The 16395-nt window shown below is 39.6% G+C and overlaps 1 protein-coding gene across 3 annotated transcripts in view; it reads right to left on the bottom strand.

Annotated features, from left to right (window-relative positions):
- The window catches only part of NKAIN3 (sodium/potassium transporting ATPase interacting 3), a 1182278-nt gene that overhangs the window by 783456 nt on the left and 382427 nt on the right, over positions 1–16395 (bottom strand). The window lies entirely within an intron of this gene.

Below are 16395 nucleotides of genomic sequence, written 5' to 3'. Positions count from 1 at the left end.
GACAACAGAGTGGACGCTGTCATTGTGCACATAACACAGCTTACAGGGAGGGACACAGCACAGCCCCTGAAATGAGCGTCACTGACAACGCTTCATTTCATGGAGGGTGTAGGGACTCTGACAGTAACCACAGCTTCTGCTCCCTGTTCTGATGACACTTCAATTGGGTATCCCAGCATGCACTGGGATACTCAAATGGATCATCATTACACAGGAAGTGAACAAAATAAAATAGAATATCAGTTAGACAGTATACTTGGGGAAAGGTAGGAAACTTTTAATATAAGTATATTAGAAAATAGCTTAGAATTATGAGACTAAATAGATAGGGATTTAGGATGAAATTTAGTTTGACATCGGACCACCCGTTTAATCATTAGCAAGAGCACGTACAGTTTCCTATGTTACAGAACTGTAACGTATCCATAAAAATTGGGTGCCGTACTGTGGCTCCGCATGGCATCGGATTTTTTCTCGCACCCAGCTGATTTCGGAGTGAAATCACAGCATGCTGCAATTTTTTTCACAGACAGATTTTATCAGTGAAAAAAATTGGTCATCAGTACTGCCCCCTTGAATAACATTGGTCCGAGTGCTATCCGATAAAAAATCGGACAGCACTGGTCCAATTTATATGATGGTGTAATCAAGCCCTCACAGTGAGACTGTATAAGGCCAAGTGCACTTGTTCAGTATTTGGTCAGTATTTTACATCAGTATTTGTAAGCCAAAACCAGGAGAGGGTGATAAATAGAGAAGTGATGATGTGTTTCTATTATACTTTTCCTCTGATTGTTCCACTTCTGGTTTTTGCTTGCAAATACTGAGGTAAAATACTGACCCTCAGGGTGTTTTTGCTTATTTTAATTAACCCCTTTCTGACGTGAGGCATAATAATGCGTCTCTGTGACCTGGGCCTTAATGACCAGGTAGGTATTATTTGCCTCGGCGATCCCCCCGGGTATCAGCTGATTCTGACAGCTAACACCCTGACACCATCTCTGTGCCAGGAGCAGTGCTCCCGGCACATTAACCCCCAAAATGCTTCGATCAAAGTCGATTGCAGCATTTCCAGAGAAAGCAGAGGTAAGAGAGCCCCTCTTACCTTCGTTCATTGCCATGGTGACCCGATGTCATCATGACGAAATTCGGGTCACCAGGCATCAGGAAGTTAGTTAGATCATGCGCAGTGCACGATCTATCAGTGCAGAACTGACAGCCTGCATAGCATAAGGATGCTGGTGCATCCCTATGCTATACAAGCGATCAGTCTGCAAAAAATTAAAGTCCCATAATGGGACAAAGTGTAAAAGTGTCAGAAAATGAAAAAAAAAGGAAAAATATAAAAAAAAATTATAATAATCCAAAAAAATAAAAATATACTGTACCCATAAATAAATATTATTATGAAAAAAATAAACAAAAAAAACAATAAAAGTACACATATTTTGTATCGCAATGTCCAGAACGACCTGACTTATAAAACTGTCCCACTAGTTAATCCCTTTAGTGAATACGGTAAAAAAAATAAATGAAAAATGAAGCAAAAAACAATGCTTTATCATCATACCGCCAAACAAAAAATGAAATAAGACGTGATCAAAAAGACAAATGTAAATAAAAATGGTACCGCTGAAAATGTTGTCTTTTCCCACAACAAAACAAGCTGCCAAACAGCTCCATCAGCTGAAAAATAAAAAAGTTATAGCTCTCAAAATAAAGCAATGCAAAAAAATAATTTTTTATATAAAATAGTTTTTATTGTGTAAAAGTGACAAAACATAACAAAAAACTATATAAATGTGGTACCGCTGTAAACGTACTGACCTGAAGAATACAGCTACCTTATCAATTTTACCACAAATGGAACGGCATAAAAAAAAATAATAATTCCTGAATTTTTCTGCACCAATTAGCTATTTAGGTTGCTTGCATTTTTACTTTGCATTTTTGAGTGTTTATTAGATGCATTTTTATCACATTTTTCCTCCGGTGGTTTTTGGCTCCTTTTGGTATCTTGTGTTTTAAATGCAATTGCTTTGTTTTGGATACTTTCTGTTAAGTAGATTTTTTTTAATGTAGGATATTAAAATCTGATCTTGACATTACGATATTGCAGAACGATCTGGATAAGATGTCTGAATGGGCAAACACTTGGCAGATGAGGTTTAATGTAGACAAATGTAGAGTAATGCACGTAGGACAGAGTAATCCTATTGCTGCATATACATTAAATGGAAGTATACTCGGGACTACAGAACAGGAAAAGGACTTGGGCATTCTGGTTTGAAGTAAGCTGAGCAACAGTACTCAATGTCAAGCAGCAGCTGCAAAAGCAAACAAGATTTTAGGATGTATAAAAAGAGAAATAAAATCCCGAGATTCCAATGTACTGTTACCCCTTTATAAATCACTGGAGAGGCCAAATCTAGAATATGGGATCCAGTTTTGGGCTCCACATTTTAAAAGGGATATTCAGAAGTTAGAGTCAGTTCAAAGGCAGCAACTAGATTATTACAAGGGAAGGAAAGCCTCTCATGTGATGCTTGTTTAGCTTAGAAAAACAACGCTTCAGAGAGGACCTCATTTACATGTATAAATATATGTGTGGTCAATAAAAAGTGCTGGCACATTAATTATTCCTTCCAAAGACCATACTAAGGACCAGGGGGCACTCATTACGGGTGGAAGAAAGGCGATTCCGGCACCTAAACAGGAAAGGGTTCTTTACAGTTAGAGCAGTCGGAATGTGGAATGCCGACCACAGGAGGTAGTGATGGCCGACACTATAACAGCTTTCAAAAAAGGGCTGGATGATTTCCTCGATAAAAGTAACATTGTGTGTAACAGTTAAATTTGACAAAATATTACACCTATAGTAGTACATTTAATACGGTAATAGTAATTACATAACTAGTATCATAATTAGGTTTGATCCAGGGTTCTAGGACTGATCGCATATTCTCGGGGTCAAGAAGGAATTTTTCCCCTGGGACACAAATTGGCTGAAGGTGTCCTGGGGTTTTTGCCTTCTTCTAGATCAACAGATTTAGCCATAGGGACTTTAGTAATACCATTACTATAATCACAAGAGTAATACAAAATATAAACTTAATTAAAATAATTAAATTAGAAACGGGTACATTTTTAACTGTAATAGTGTAGCAATAATAATAATAATACATTTGTGAGGCCTAGTCCCAGTTAGTTAGTAAGTTAATGTAGTGTTAGTGTAGTGAGTACAATTGGGTTGAACTTGATGGACCTAGGTCTTTTTTCAACCTACGTTACTATGTTACTTTGTCACTATATAATCCATTTGCGGATTACATGCGTTTTTAGTGCAATAATGCACAAGCGTTTTATTACCTGTGGACATTCCTCAAGTCTATGGGGAAAATTCAAAAAGGAAACAAATATTAACAGCAAGAGAAATTGATATGTTGCGGATTCCATAACTGAACTGCAGGGCAGTTTACACAGCGTAAAAAAAATGTACAGTGGGCAGAAAATTTCTATGAATCCCATCCACTTTGCTGAAACAGTAAGATGTTGCATTTTTTACGTAGTGTCAAAAACACACCAAATACTCATCATGGGAACTTAACTTTACAAGATACTCATTGATCAGTGGATCTGCAATTGGATAATGTGCCATTTATAACCTTTCTGCCATGTTATGTTACAGGAGGCCTTTCTAGGCCACGTACATTAGATACCTATACACCCAGAGGTGTAACAACCCCGACCAGGCCCATGTGGAGGGGGCAGACCGCTGACGCCTATTTCAGCTGTATGTTTGTCTGAGGTTTCAGAGACCCACCGGCTCCCTACACTTCAATATACGACGCCAGCCAATCAGAGGTCAGCAACTGACGGCGTGCCCGTCTTGGGTGGCGCATGGTAGTGACGTCATGTGCTGCCTATCGCTGGTATGCCGAAATCAGCTGCCAGGAAGGGGCCAGGATGGGGTACATTATTATTAGAAGAGGCCCAGGATGGAGGACATTACACAAGGAAGGGGTCCTGGATGGAGGACATTATTACAGCAAGGTGCCCATGATGTGGGACATTATTATAGGAAGGGGCCATAATGGGGACATTATTACAAGATGAGGACATTGTTAATGGAAGGGGCTAATATCAGGGACATTATTTCAGGATGGGGGACATTTTTACATCGGAGGGTGAACATGTTCGTCCTTATAGGATCTAGAACGCTACAAGGGATCATACATCTGATCAACATGCAGCTGGGGGCCCAGGTCCAAATTTTGCATCGGGGCCCATCGGACTCTAGTTAAGCCACTGTATACTGTATATCCCTTATTGCTAATTGCGACTCCATTCATGTGAATATTATAAGTGGGGCTACTAGCCACATCTGAAGCTAAGAGGCCCACTCTTCTAAAAAAAAAAAAAAATCAAAGTGACTGTTTTGAAATCAAGTATCATGACTTCCCTATCAAAAACATGTTATAGTAAGAACCACATGTTCCCTAAGCATAGTTCAATTGATTACAATTTGGCATCATGTCACATACATGGGGGAACGGACATGATTTCTCCTGAAGTAATGGGCCTAATAAATTCTTGAATTTTACCATTGTAAGCCGTTCCAGCATTCATTTACATTCAGCATGTTGCACTTTATAGATATGTTAATCATCTATCATTGAACATTTTTATGGCTCTCACAAAGGTACATTTCCCAACTCAGCAGATTGCGGAGAGTATTATACAAATCACGGGCAAACACCTAGTGCCGTTTAGCTTGCATAAATATCCTTGTTATCTTGTAAATCACGTCAAGAGAGATATTAATGTAATCTTAAAGTACCTGAATACAAAATACGATAAATCATAGAGGAAATAGGTTTTACTCTTAGAGCCCATAAAATTATTTAACCTGCCTTCTAATTTTTCAAGATGCAAAAGCTAATGGAATAGGAAAACAATTACACAAATTTACAACCTACTAATAAATCTTCATTGCATAATGCCAGTAATTTGTAGGACCCCCATGCAAAGCAAAATCTTCTTGAATATTTAAACCTTCTTTTAACTTGGTTATAATGATACTAAGTATTTAGAAATGGGGTCAGTCGTATAGATGGAGAGAAGGACAAGACTTGCCCATAGATCTTGTATGGTGGCACAAGGAGCCATAGGCAGCCATATGTTCGGCCATACTGTGCCTCAGTGTCCAACACAGGGAATAATATCCCCAGAAACTGACTTGCGTTAATGCCGTGTGTCACATTTTTTCTGTAACATGAAATCAGTGGCGAACATAGGTACCTTATGGCACCATAGACATAACTAGAGTGATTGCATATTATCACTTTGTATGAACATACATTTGTAAAGAACCACAATATGGAATTGTATATGAGCCCTTAATGAAATTAAAGGGAATCTGTCAGCAGGATTTTTTCTATCCTATCTGTGAGCAGCATGAAGTAGTGGCCGAGACCCTGATACCAGGAATGTATCACTTACTGGACTGCTTGCTATCATTTTCATTAAATCCCTGTTTTATCTGCTGCAGATCCAGCAGTTCTCTGAATGCTGAGCCCTGTATAACCCCGTCCACACCACTGATTGGCCGCTTTCTGTGTACACTGTGCATAGGAAATAAGTTGCAAATCAGTGGTGGGGGCGGGGTTATACAGAGCTCATGAAAATGGAGGACTACATGGCAGCAGGTTTACTAGTCCTCTAGTGATAATATCCTGCTAATAAAATAGTGATTTTATCAAAACAACAGCAAGCAGCCCAGTAAGTGACACATCGCTGGAATCTGGGTCAGAGTCTCTACATCTTGGTGCTCTCAGATTAAGTGGCAAAAACCTGGTGACAAATTATCTCTAAAGCGGTTGTCCGGCCTTAGGGTACAAGTCTGCAGTCACCCTATGTGACTTTGGACTTGTGAATCTTCACTGAGCTCTGTGAGAATTCTCTGGTGACGCTGCCGAGAGTAGCGGGCGCGTGACCGCACGTAAGCGATTTGCATAAATGTGGTCATGTGCTAACTAGACATGCACAACCTCACCCAAATAACTGAATTGAGTGAGGCCGGACATGTCTAGTCGGATTGTGGCCAGAAGTAAGTAAATCACCTACTTGCGGTCACATGACCGTCCGTTCCCAGTGCCAGCACCGGAGAATAATCACAGCGAGCTGTGAAGGCCGGACTCCTCCTTTAAGACCCTATTAAGGTAAAGTTAGCTATTTACAAAGATAAAGAGGTCGGTTAACAAACGACAGTGGGTAATTTATGAAGTGTTTTGTTGTAAAAACACACTTTATGAATGGCAAGTTTTCAAAAAGTCACAAAAAAAGTTGTAGTCTTAACTTAAGAGGACTTGTCACCAGGTCACAAGGGGCCAGTTTTTGCTCATATTTTATTCCTGAAACTCCCATGAGTATGTCATTTATGTTTTTTTTTAATTATTTTTTAATTATTTCAATCTGCCATACGGCTTCAGGGAAATGGGCCTTTTATTTAGCGCTAGTGTTTGTTGTTTGCCAGGATTCTTTTGGGGGTGCTCTGCATTATTACCCTGTGAGCCCAACTAAATAAAAAGGCACATAATAAAATAAAAGCACAAAATACTCAGTGAAGCAGTGGGAATAAAATAAAACAAAAAATGGACTCTTGACCATGTTTGATGACCTAAAGATTTGTCAAATATATCAAACATTGTGCGACCCAATAAGTTTGGCACAAATAACGACAACGCAGCCACAAGCAAAACTGACTGAAAGAATGTCTCTCAAAATAAATTCCACCCAACAATAATAGCTTATCCATATGATAAATGTATTCTTGACACCCATAATAACGATGGTCCTGAGACCGCCAGTTGAATGGGATGATGGCCATGCATGCACACTACTGCTTTAGTCACTGCCTATGGGACTGATGGAGATTGTCACTGTACTCGGACCCTATTCACATGTGTTGGTTGGGGACCTTTCCTTTACTGATTGTTGGAATCCCAGCAGTCAGGTTCCCAGCAATCAGACATTTTTCACCCATCCTGTGGATAAGTGATTAATGTTATTTGCAAACCAACTGCTTTCAGATGCACATTTGACAATCATGTTCATTCTTATGGTGTGAAGAGAAGAACTATCTGACTCCTCCGGCTCGGCATCTCTACTTGCTGACAGTTTTCAGACCTGTAACAAATTGCTTCTTCACTGCACAAGTAAGGCAAATTAAAGGCATAATTCAAAATGAATGCTTTCCATCAGCTTACTTCATAGCCAAAATAAATGAGAAAATAAAATAAAATCCAATTTTGTCCAAAAATGACGGGATTTTTGTAAATTATCACCAGTATTAGAATTATTATTTCTGGTTGTGGTTTCTATAAGTTTTCTGTTTTTTTAGACTTTTACACAGGGGCAGAGTTAACTAGAGTAAGGTGGAACAATGAAGGAAGATAAATCATATGTTCAATGAACCTCAAAGTAGTTTTTATTTATCTAGTATAAAATAGAATTGCAAAATTTGTATGGCTTTATTAACAACATCATAGTGGAGGATGATGGCAAAATGCCCCGCTATTAAAGGATCATACTGTGCTGAATTTATTATTTATTACAACATCATGGTTTTATATAATACCTAAAACAATAGTTTTATAGGAAATCTATACATTTTCTATGTATCCAAAAAAATAAATCAGTCTATTCCCATTACTGGAAAAATAACATATTGATTTGTGCAGAAGACAAATTACTTATACTAACTACAGCAGAGAAATGCTTAAAATGTATCAACAAATTTACAAAGAAGAAATATGAATATTCTGTTTGTCTGTTTTTCCTGGATTTGAAATATTGGTCCTTATTCAGTGAAAATCATGGACACATTTTTTATGAAGGAATTTTGTTGCATTAGAAATATTTTCATGGTAAAATAAAACACTAATATTAAATCTACTATGCAGGAATACTTCAATTTGTGGCAGATACTGGTACAAAAAAAAAACATTGTTAGGCAGAAAATCATGTCGCTGGACACACAACAGGACCACATCATCATGATTCTGTTCATGCAGAGAGCAGTAAACCACTGATTACAGAGACCATTCAGTGCGATCCTTCACAATGCCCCGTCCTCTGGTTCTTGGTTTTTGATATTCATGGAGAACTAGTTTATAATACAATCCTAACTCAAGTCAGTATATGGCCGTAATTTTTTGTACAGTCACCATTGCAAATTGAAGATATTGTAAACATTAGAAGAATACTTTATGGAAAACTAATAGTTTTGCACCCCCATAGTATGGCCTAAGACAAAATGAAGAATTAAATGGAGCTTCCACAAAAATCAAATATTCTGATGATTTTCAATCTGTAAAATCTGCAGTGTATTACAGTACTAGCATCGGGAATGAGATTGCACAAAAAAAAATTTCACATGCTGCAGAGAAAATTTGCAACATAAGGACAGGTGCAGATGGAAGTATTATGGGATTGTACTCGGACCAATGTTAGTCTATGGGGCTGTGCACATATCCGATTTTTTCCTTGGACCCAATCTGACTGAGGAAACAATTGCTGCATGATACTGGATCACACTCTGTCATGCAAGTCAATGACTGTGTGGAAATTTTCAGACTACACTCGGGTGACATCTGAGTGCAGTCTGATTTTCACGCACTAACTAAATGCAGAGAATGGTATCACACTATGCTATTACTCTGAGCAAACTCTGATCACAATTTGATCAGAGTGTCATTTGCATAATAGGCCCAATTCTTTCAGATGAGAAAATCTGCGTCCATCTGCACGAGCCCTAAATTGACCAGCGCTGTGGTTTTGACATTTGCAAAATTTCAATTTGTGCTGCAGAAAATCAATGTAGCTTAGCAATACAAAGGGTTAAAAATGCAGTAAATACTCAGCATTTCCACAGCGGAATTCACAGCTTTTATATCATATTTGTTATATCTCATGCTAATACAGATAGTTCTCATTACATATAATAAATAGAAAGAGCTGATAAAAGCAGAGGCATTACTTTCTATGGAGAGGAAGGAAATATTCAGGGTCAGATACAGTACAGCAGGGAGATTTTCATGATCTGTGTACACTTACGATGGAGTTAGAATAAAGTACTGAACTTTTAAAGTTTACAGCTATACAAATGGAGCGGTTAGTATATGTAGCACAAGTAGATAGCAGTATAGCACATGCACAGGTAGAGACTAGAACAGTACATGTATCACAGGTAAAGAGTAGTACAGTACATGTAGCACAGAAACAGTATAGTACATGTAGTACCGGTAGAAAGAGCAGTACAATACATGTAGTACAGAATGACAGTAGCACAGCGCATGTAGTTACAGTAGAGAGCAGTACTGTACATCTAGTACAGAAAAACAGTAGTGTGGTATGTGTAGTACAGGTAGAGAGGGCTATAATGCATGTAGTACGTGTAGATAGCAGCACAGTACATTTAGTACCAAACAAGAGCAGTACAATACATGTAATACAGGTAGAGAGCAGTACTGTACATCTAGTACAGAAAAACAACAGTATGGTACATGTAGTACAGGTAGAAAGCAATTCAATAGTTGTAGTACAGGTACAAAGCAGAATAGTACATGTAGTACAAGTAGAAAGAAGTTCAACACATATAGTACAGGTAGACAGCAGTACAGTACTTAGTACTGAAAAAGAACACTGTGTTACATGTAGTACAGGTAGAGAGCAGTGTGGTATGACCAGACCAGCCATTTCTTGGTCACTGCACTTTCCCCCAAAAATGTGATAATAAGAAATCAAGAAATCAGCTTAGAGAGCAAAAAAGAAACCCTAACAGAGCTCCATAGATGAACAAACTTTAAAAGCTACAGGATTCGGAAAATGGCAACACAAACCAAAAAATTTTGTTCGGAGTCGGTACTGAACACCTTGTGATCAGGCACAGACCCCAAACACGGACTTCCTCAGTAAGTCAGAGTTAGGCTACGGCCCCACTATCAGTATTTGGTCAGTATTCGGTCAGTATTTTTTCTCAGTAGTGGGAGCCAAAACCAGGTGAGGAACAATCAGAGAAAATGTATAATAGAAACAAATGCACCAATTCTGCCTTTATCACCCACTCCTGGTTTTGGCTCCCACTCCTGAGAAAAAATACTGACCGAATACTGACCAAATACTGATAGTGGGGCAGTGGCCTTACGGTTCGGGTTTGGGTGTTTCCCGTTCTGTCATCTGCGTGACAGCGTGGGAAACAAGGGCTATGATCGGTGGTAACATAGAAGGTCAGAGCGCTGCGGGATCACGCTGTCAGATGTCAGCGTGATCCCACAGCTGTCACTGTGACCCACTATAAAAAGCTTACCACGGGTTACAGGTGTCAGCTGATGAGACAACTACTCCCATCAACCGACACCTGCTGTCACTGTTATCACTGTAGTTTCAGTCGGCGCCTGTGCTCAAAGTAAAAAGAAAAATTTAAAATTAATAAATATTGAAATAAAAAACACATAAAAATAAAATATCATATACTCACCTTAACGCCTAATCCCCGATGCCCATATCACCTGTAAAAAAGAAAAAATAATAAATCACCATATCTTTTACCTATCCGCTGTAATCCAGGTAATCCATAAGTGTCTCGAGGTGATCGGATCATTTATAGAACAGTCACATCGGGAGAGGTGACTGCTCTATCTGGCAGCCAGCTACATACTGACAGGAGCTTAATCACTCCCGCAGTGTATAGCGCTGAGCTGCCATGAGCGAGGTCACAGGAGTACATCAACTGATGAACTCCTGTGACCTCACTTACGGCACCACTGCTGTGTGAAAAAATTCTCACGCAGCGGTGGTGCAGTAAGTGAGATCACCGGAGCTCATTAGAAGATGAACTCGTGTGACCTCTCTCACTGCAGCTCAGCGCTAGACACTAACATAGGAGCGATTACACTCCTGTGTCAGTGTCAGCCTGATGTCATGTAGATCAGTCACATCAGTGACTGCTGATGTGATTGCTCTACAAATGATCCAATCACTATGGGACACTTTGGATTATTTCATCACGTTGGACAGGTGAGGGATATGGTTATGTTTTATTTTTGTTATTGTACAGGGGACAATGGCTTCAAATTGATTAGGCGTTAGGTGAGTATAAGGTTGCTTTTTAATTTTCTGTTTTTTTACAGGGGACAATGGCTTCAGGGGATTAGGTGTTAGTTGAGTATAATATGTTTTTTATTTTTAAATAAATGATTAAAACCAGCAGAGGGAAAGTCGACCATTGGGGGCTGTTATTACTAGCCTGGGAAGATGCCATTAGCCCAAAATATTTCTTGGCTATTTATAATTGCTCAAAGCTGTTTTATTTGCCTTTACTGGCTAGATTACAGGGGGACCCCAGAAAAAAATTAACATGTGGTCCCACTATAAATTCTAACCAGCAAAGGCTAAACAGACAGCAGTGAGCTGATATTAATAGCCAAGGAAGGAGCCTTGGATGCTGGCCCCCTTCGAGGCTAAGAAATGGTGTGTCAATAAGACGCACTAATTATGGCACTTAGCCTCGCTCTTCCCACTTGCCCTGATGCGGTGGCAAGTGGGGTAATAGGGTTGGAGTTCAGCTTTGTATTGGCAGCTAACATGAAGCCCAGAGTAGTCATGGAGAGGTGTCTGTAAGACATTCCCATTACTAACCCCATAGTAAAAGTTTGCAAATAAACACACGGCTTGAAAAAAATCCTTTATTTGAAATAAAAGTCCACACGGTTTTAATGATTTATTTAAAAATAAAAAACACAGTATACTCAACTAACGACCAATCCCCTGAAGCCATTGTACCCTGTAAAAAAAACAGTAAATAAAAAAGCAACCTTATACTCATCTAACGCCTAATCACCTGTCCGACATGATGAAATTATCCAGAGTATCCCACGGTGATTGGATCATTTGTAGAGCAGTCACATCAGCAGTCACTGACTGGCACTGAGAATTTTCTCACACAGCGGTAGTGCCGTAAGTGAGGTCATAGGAGTTCATCAGCTGATGTACTCGAGTGAACTTTCTCATAGCAGCTCAGCGCTACACACTGCGGGAGCGATTAAGCTTCTGTCAGTGTATGACCGGCAGCCGAATAGAGCAGTCACATCTCCCGATGTGACTGTTCCATAAATTATCCGATCGCCGTGGGACACTTATGGATTACCTGGATTACGGCATATAGGTGAGGGATATGGTGATCTATTATTTTTTCTTTTTTACAGGTGACATGGGCATCGTGGATTATGGGTTAAGGTGAGTATATGGTGTTTTTTTATTTTTTACAGGGGACAAGAGCTGTAGTATTCTAGTATGTAGTATTCTATGCGCTATCCCAAGAATGATGGCGCCTGACTGATGGCAGGAAAGCAGATCACATAAAAGACCTATAAAACACAATGCATCAGCACACTGCGATCAATGAATACATGATCTCCAATATTGCTGTAATACTAAAAAAGTAAGGTACTTAGTTAGTGTTTTTTGACCAAAGAGCACAAAAGCCATCCAACCACGTCAAGGTGGACTTTTTAATATGGATGGTCCCTAGCCACTATATGTTCTACCTATCCATGTGCCAAACGAAGCCTAATCCCTTCATAGTTCAGTCCCCTTATCAACCCATCTTTCCCATACAAGTTTTCATTTTCACTCCCCATTCACAAGAGGCTGGTTTGGCACATGAAAAGGTAGGACATTTAGTAATTAAGGACCATCCATAATAAAAGGTACACCTTGACATGGTTGGATGGCTTTTGCACTCTTTGATCAAAAAATGCTAAGTACCTTACATTTTTAAAGTTGACAGCAATATTACAGTTTATGCATCCATTAGTTGCAGTGTGCTGACGCAGTGTATGTATGTGCTTGTATATTGGCCACGCGAATACAGTTGCTGCAGCGTGATGAGGTCATGATGCTGTGACATCATCACACTGCTGCTGGTGCCGCAGCAAAGAGGTGGCAAGGAGCTGGCAGGAGACAGTAAGTGCTCAAGAAGGAGCCGAAGATTAAATATACTATTATAAAAGGGACAATGCGGGTTGGTGTTACTATGAGGGCAAAAGAGAAAAACCAGCTCACCCTCCGTAGTGTCGGTGTATCCAGGAGCTCGTAGTCAGCGCTCTGCTGGCGCTTGACAACATGAACTGGGAAGGGAGTTGATTTAGCTCACCGGAAACTGGAATGATTAAAAGTCCAAACTTTATTTGATTCTTTGATTGCTGCAAATCCAAATCAAGTAATAATCCAAGAAAGTTCTTCCGAACTGGGAGGAGATACAGGGGGTAAAGTGCTGACTTGTTAGTGGGCTACCATACGTGTTTCGAACTTGATATTCTTAAACTTATGCCAAGTTTAAGAAGATCAAGTTCGAAACGCGTCTGCTAGCCCACTAACAAGTCAGCACTTTACCCCCTGTACCCCTTTCCAGTCTGGAAGAACTTTCTTGGATTATTACTTGATTTGGATTTGCATCAATATTATCAAAGACTCAAATAAAGTTTACCAAGTTTAAGAATATCAAGTTCGAAACGCGTCTTGTAGCCCACTAACAAGTCAGCACTTTACCCTCTGTACTACCCCCCAATTCGGAAGAACTTTCTTGGATTATTACTTGATTTGGATTTGCATAAATTTTATCAAAGAATGCAATAAAGTTTGGACTTTTAATCATTCCGGTTTCCAGTGAGCTGAGTCAACTCCCTTCCCAGTTCATGTTACTATGAGGGCACCTTATGGGCAATGGGAGGGAAGGAATTGTGAAGGGGGAACAGTATGCAGAGGGGCAATGTGGGAGATAATTTGGAGAGGGATAATGTGTGGGAGACATTATGGCTAGGAGCAGTGTGGGGGGACATTATGGATAGGAACTGTGTGTGGGGGACATTACAGGGAGGGGCAGAGTGTGGGGGCGGACATTATAGAGAGGGACAGTGTGTGGGGGGACATTACGGACAGGAGCAGTGTGTGGGGGACAGTACGGAGCGGGGCAGTGTGTGGGGGACATTGCTGAAGGCTTGGAGAAGAGGGAAGTCTGAAGAGACGAGCTCTGGATGTGGAATCTCATCATGGCATCTGTACTATGACATAAGGGTTGCAAACAAAAGAGATAGGAACGACTTCAATTAAAGAAGATATCACATATAAGATACCTGGATGTAAATGTTTATTTGTGATGCTGACAAAGTCTCATCAGTACTGTGGTTCCTGTATGGTCCGCAGTCTGATGATATGATGACTAGTAACAACAACTCCCAGTATCTCCTTTCCATTGTTAAGGACCTACTGGGAGTTGCAGGTACATGTGACACAAGTATAAATGGGACTGACTTGAAACTGCAATTGATCACTGTACTAAGCTTGGTAATATATTCATATATTGACAATGGTTCTGGCGCTGCATTCATGTTCTGATGGTGGTTCTGGTACTGCATTCATGTGCTGACACGGATTCTAGGCTGTAGTTGTGTACTGACAGTGGTTCTCGCACTGCATTCATGTACTGATGGTGGTTCTGGCAATGCATTAATTTACTGACAATGGTTCTGACACTGCATTCATGTACTGATGGTGGTACTAATCATGCAGCAATCCATAATGTGCTTCACGTTAAAATGGAAGAATCTTCAAAACTTTGTTTTTGACATTATGAAGTGGATTTGGTTGAGTTTCTGCTCCAAAAACTCAGTGTAAGTTTGGGTATGTTCACACTGATTTTTTGGGAGAGAAAAACTAAGCAGAAACTCTCCAAATCCATCTCAAAGACTCAAACATTTGGTTGTGGTGATGTATTAATGTACTGACGATAGTTCTGGTGATGTATTCATGTAAATACCCCTTGTAATGCGCTAGGGGTGTTGTAGGGCGGCATGGCAGTGACACAGACGGAAAAAGTCCATATAAGAAATCTATGGGACTTTATTTTCAGCCAAAGTGTAGCAAACAATAAAGCAACCGAAAAACAACAAAGACTTGCCTGGCTAGGCACTAACTAATACGTCATACCTCTGACTCGCGCTACCAGGGATATGTGCAGGGCTTGGCTCTACAGCAACTCAGCGTTTAGCACATTTAACCGCCATGCATATCCTTCTCAGAAATACACTATGTCAGTCAGGAGGCTGCTGCACCAACCAATACTATCCAACTTTTAATATCTCGCCCAGCTTAAATTTCTGGTAGAGAAACACACTCCATCCAAAATCCTCTCTGTTGTCCGCCTACACCCTTCAAATTTTTTTGCGGCCCTTCGGATTGGTTCAATATGACAATGTAGCCCTTGGACCACAAAATGTTCTCCTGGTTTAGGATCTAAAATCTGCTGACAAGTTCCATCTAAGTTAACTCTTAAACTAGATATCCTTCTATGACAAGTTATAAAGTTATATTAAAGATGGTGTATTGAGATTCATGCTAACCTTAGCTACATCTGTTAATGTGAAAAATAAATTCTGTATTATGAGTTCATAAAGTTACGTTTGAAGCTGGTAATCTTTTTGCATTTCACAGTATCTTTAAGACTTCCTCTTGGCCATGTTGGAAAGTCTTCATAGGTGGGTAAACTAATCCCTGATGCAACTTTTCTTACTTTTTCATTACTTTACTTTCGCTAATAACATTACAATGCTCCATTTATTTCTTTCCACAGATTATCCTTCCCTCTAGAGCAAAAATGATAATTGGGTTTGCCCACACTGAGCTTACATAGACTGCCGTCCCATTATAATGCACAGCGTGATAACTGTCATCTGCTATAAATCTTATGTACTGCAGGCTTCATCTGTAGGCGTCTATTCATTATTATAATGATAGAAGGTAATGATAGGTTACACCTTAATGCTGCAGCCTCTTCAGTTTTCATAAGAACACTACTAAACATGATTTAGGAATAGTTTTTTTTAAAGAGTTAAAAAATATGTTAGTTTTTTCTAGAAACTGACACATCTGTTCACAGGTTATGTCTGATTTTGCATTTCAGTTTCAATGGCGCTTAAAATAGGGCAATTACCCTGTTACATCAAGAAGGTAGACGAATGTCCAACCCGAACTTTATCAATCAAACCAATACTGGCTACATGCATACCATATTACTGCACAACCAGATATGTTACAAATTAGAAAATGGGCCGATGCAAAAGTTTGCGCACCCTTGGAGATTTGGGTGCTCAGATAACTTGGACCAAGGTTTCAGACCTTAATTAGCCTGTTAGGGTTATGACTTGTTCAGTATCATCATTGGGAGAGGCCAGGTGATGTAAATTTCCCAGCTTTATAAAAACCCAGTCTCCTCTAACCTTGTGCCAAAAAACAGTACCCATGGGTTCTTCTAAACAGCGACCTAGCACTCTGAAA

Source organism: Phyllobates terribilis, unplaced genomic scaffold (assembly GCF_046119375.1).
Source record: "Phyllobates terribilis strain yellow unplaced genomic scaffold, ASM4611937v1 Scaffold_4__5_contigs__length_816908805, whole genome shotgun sequence".
NCBI lineage: Eukaryota > Metazoa > Chordata > Amphibia > Anura > Dendrobatidae > Phyllobates > Phyllobates terribilis.
This window is presented reverse-complemented; position numbering and strand designations above follow the sequence as displayed.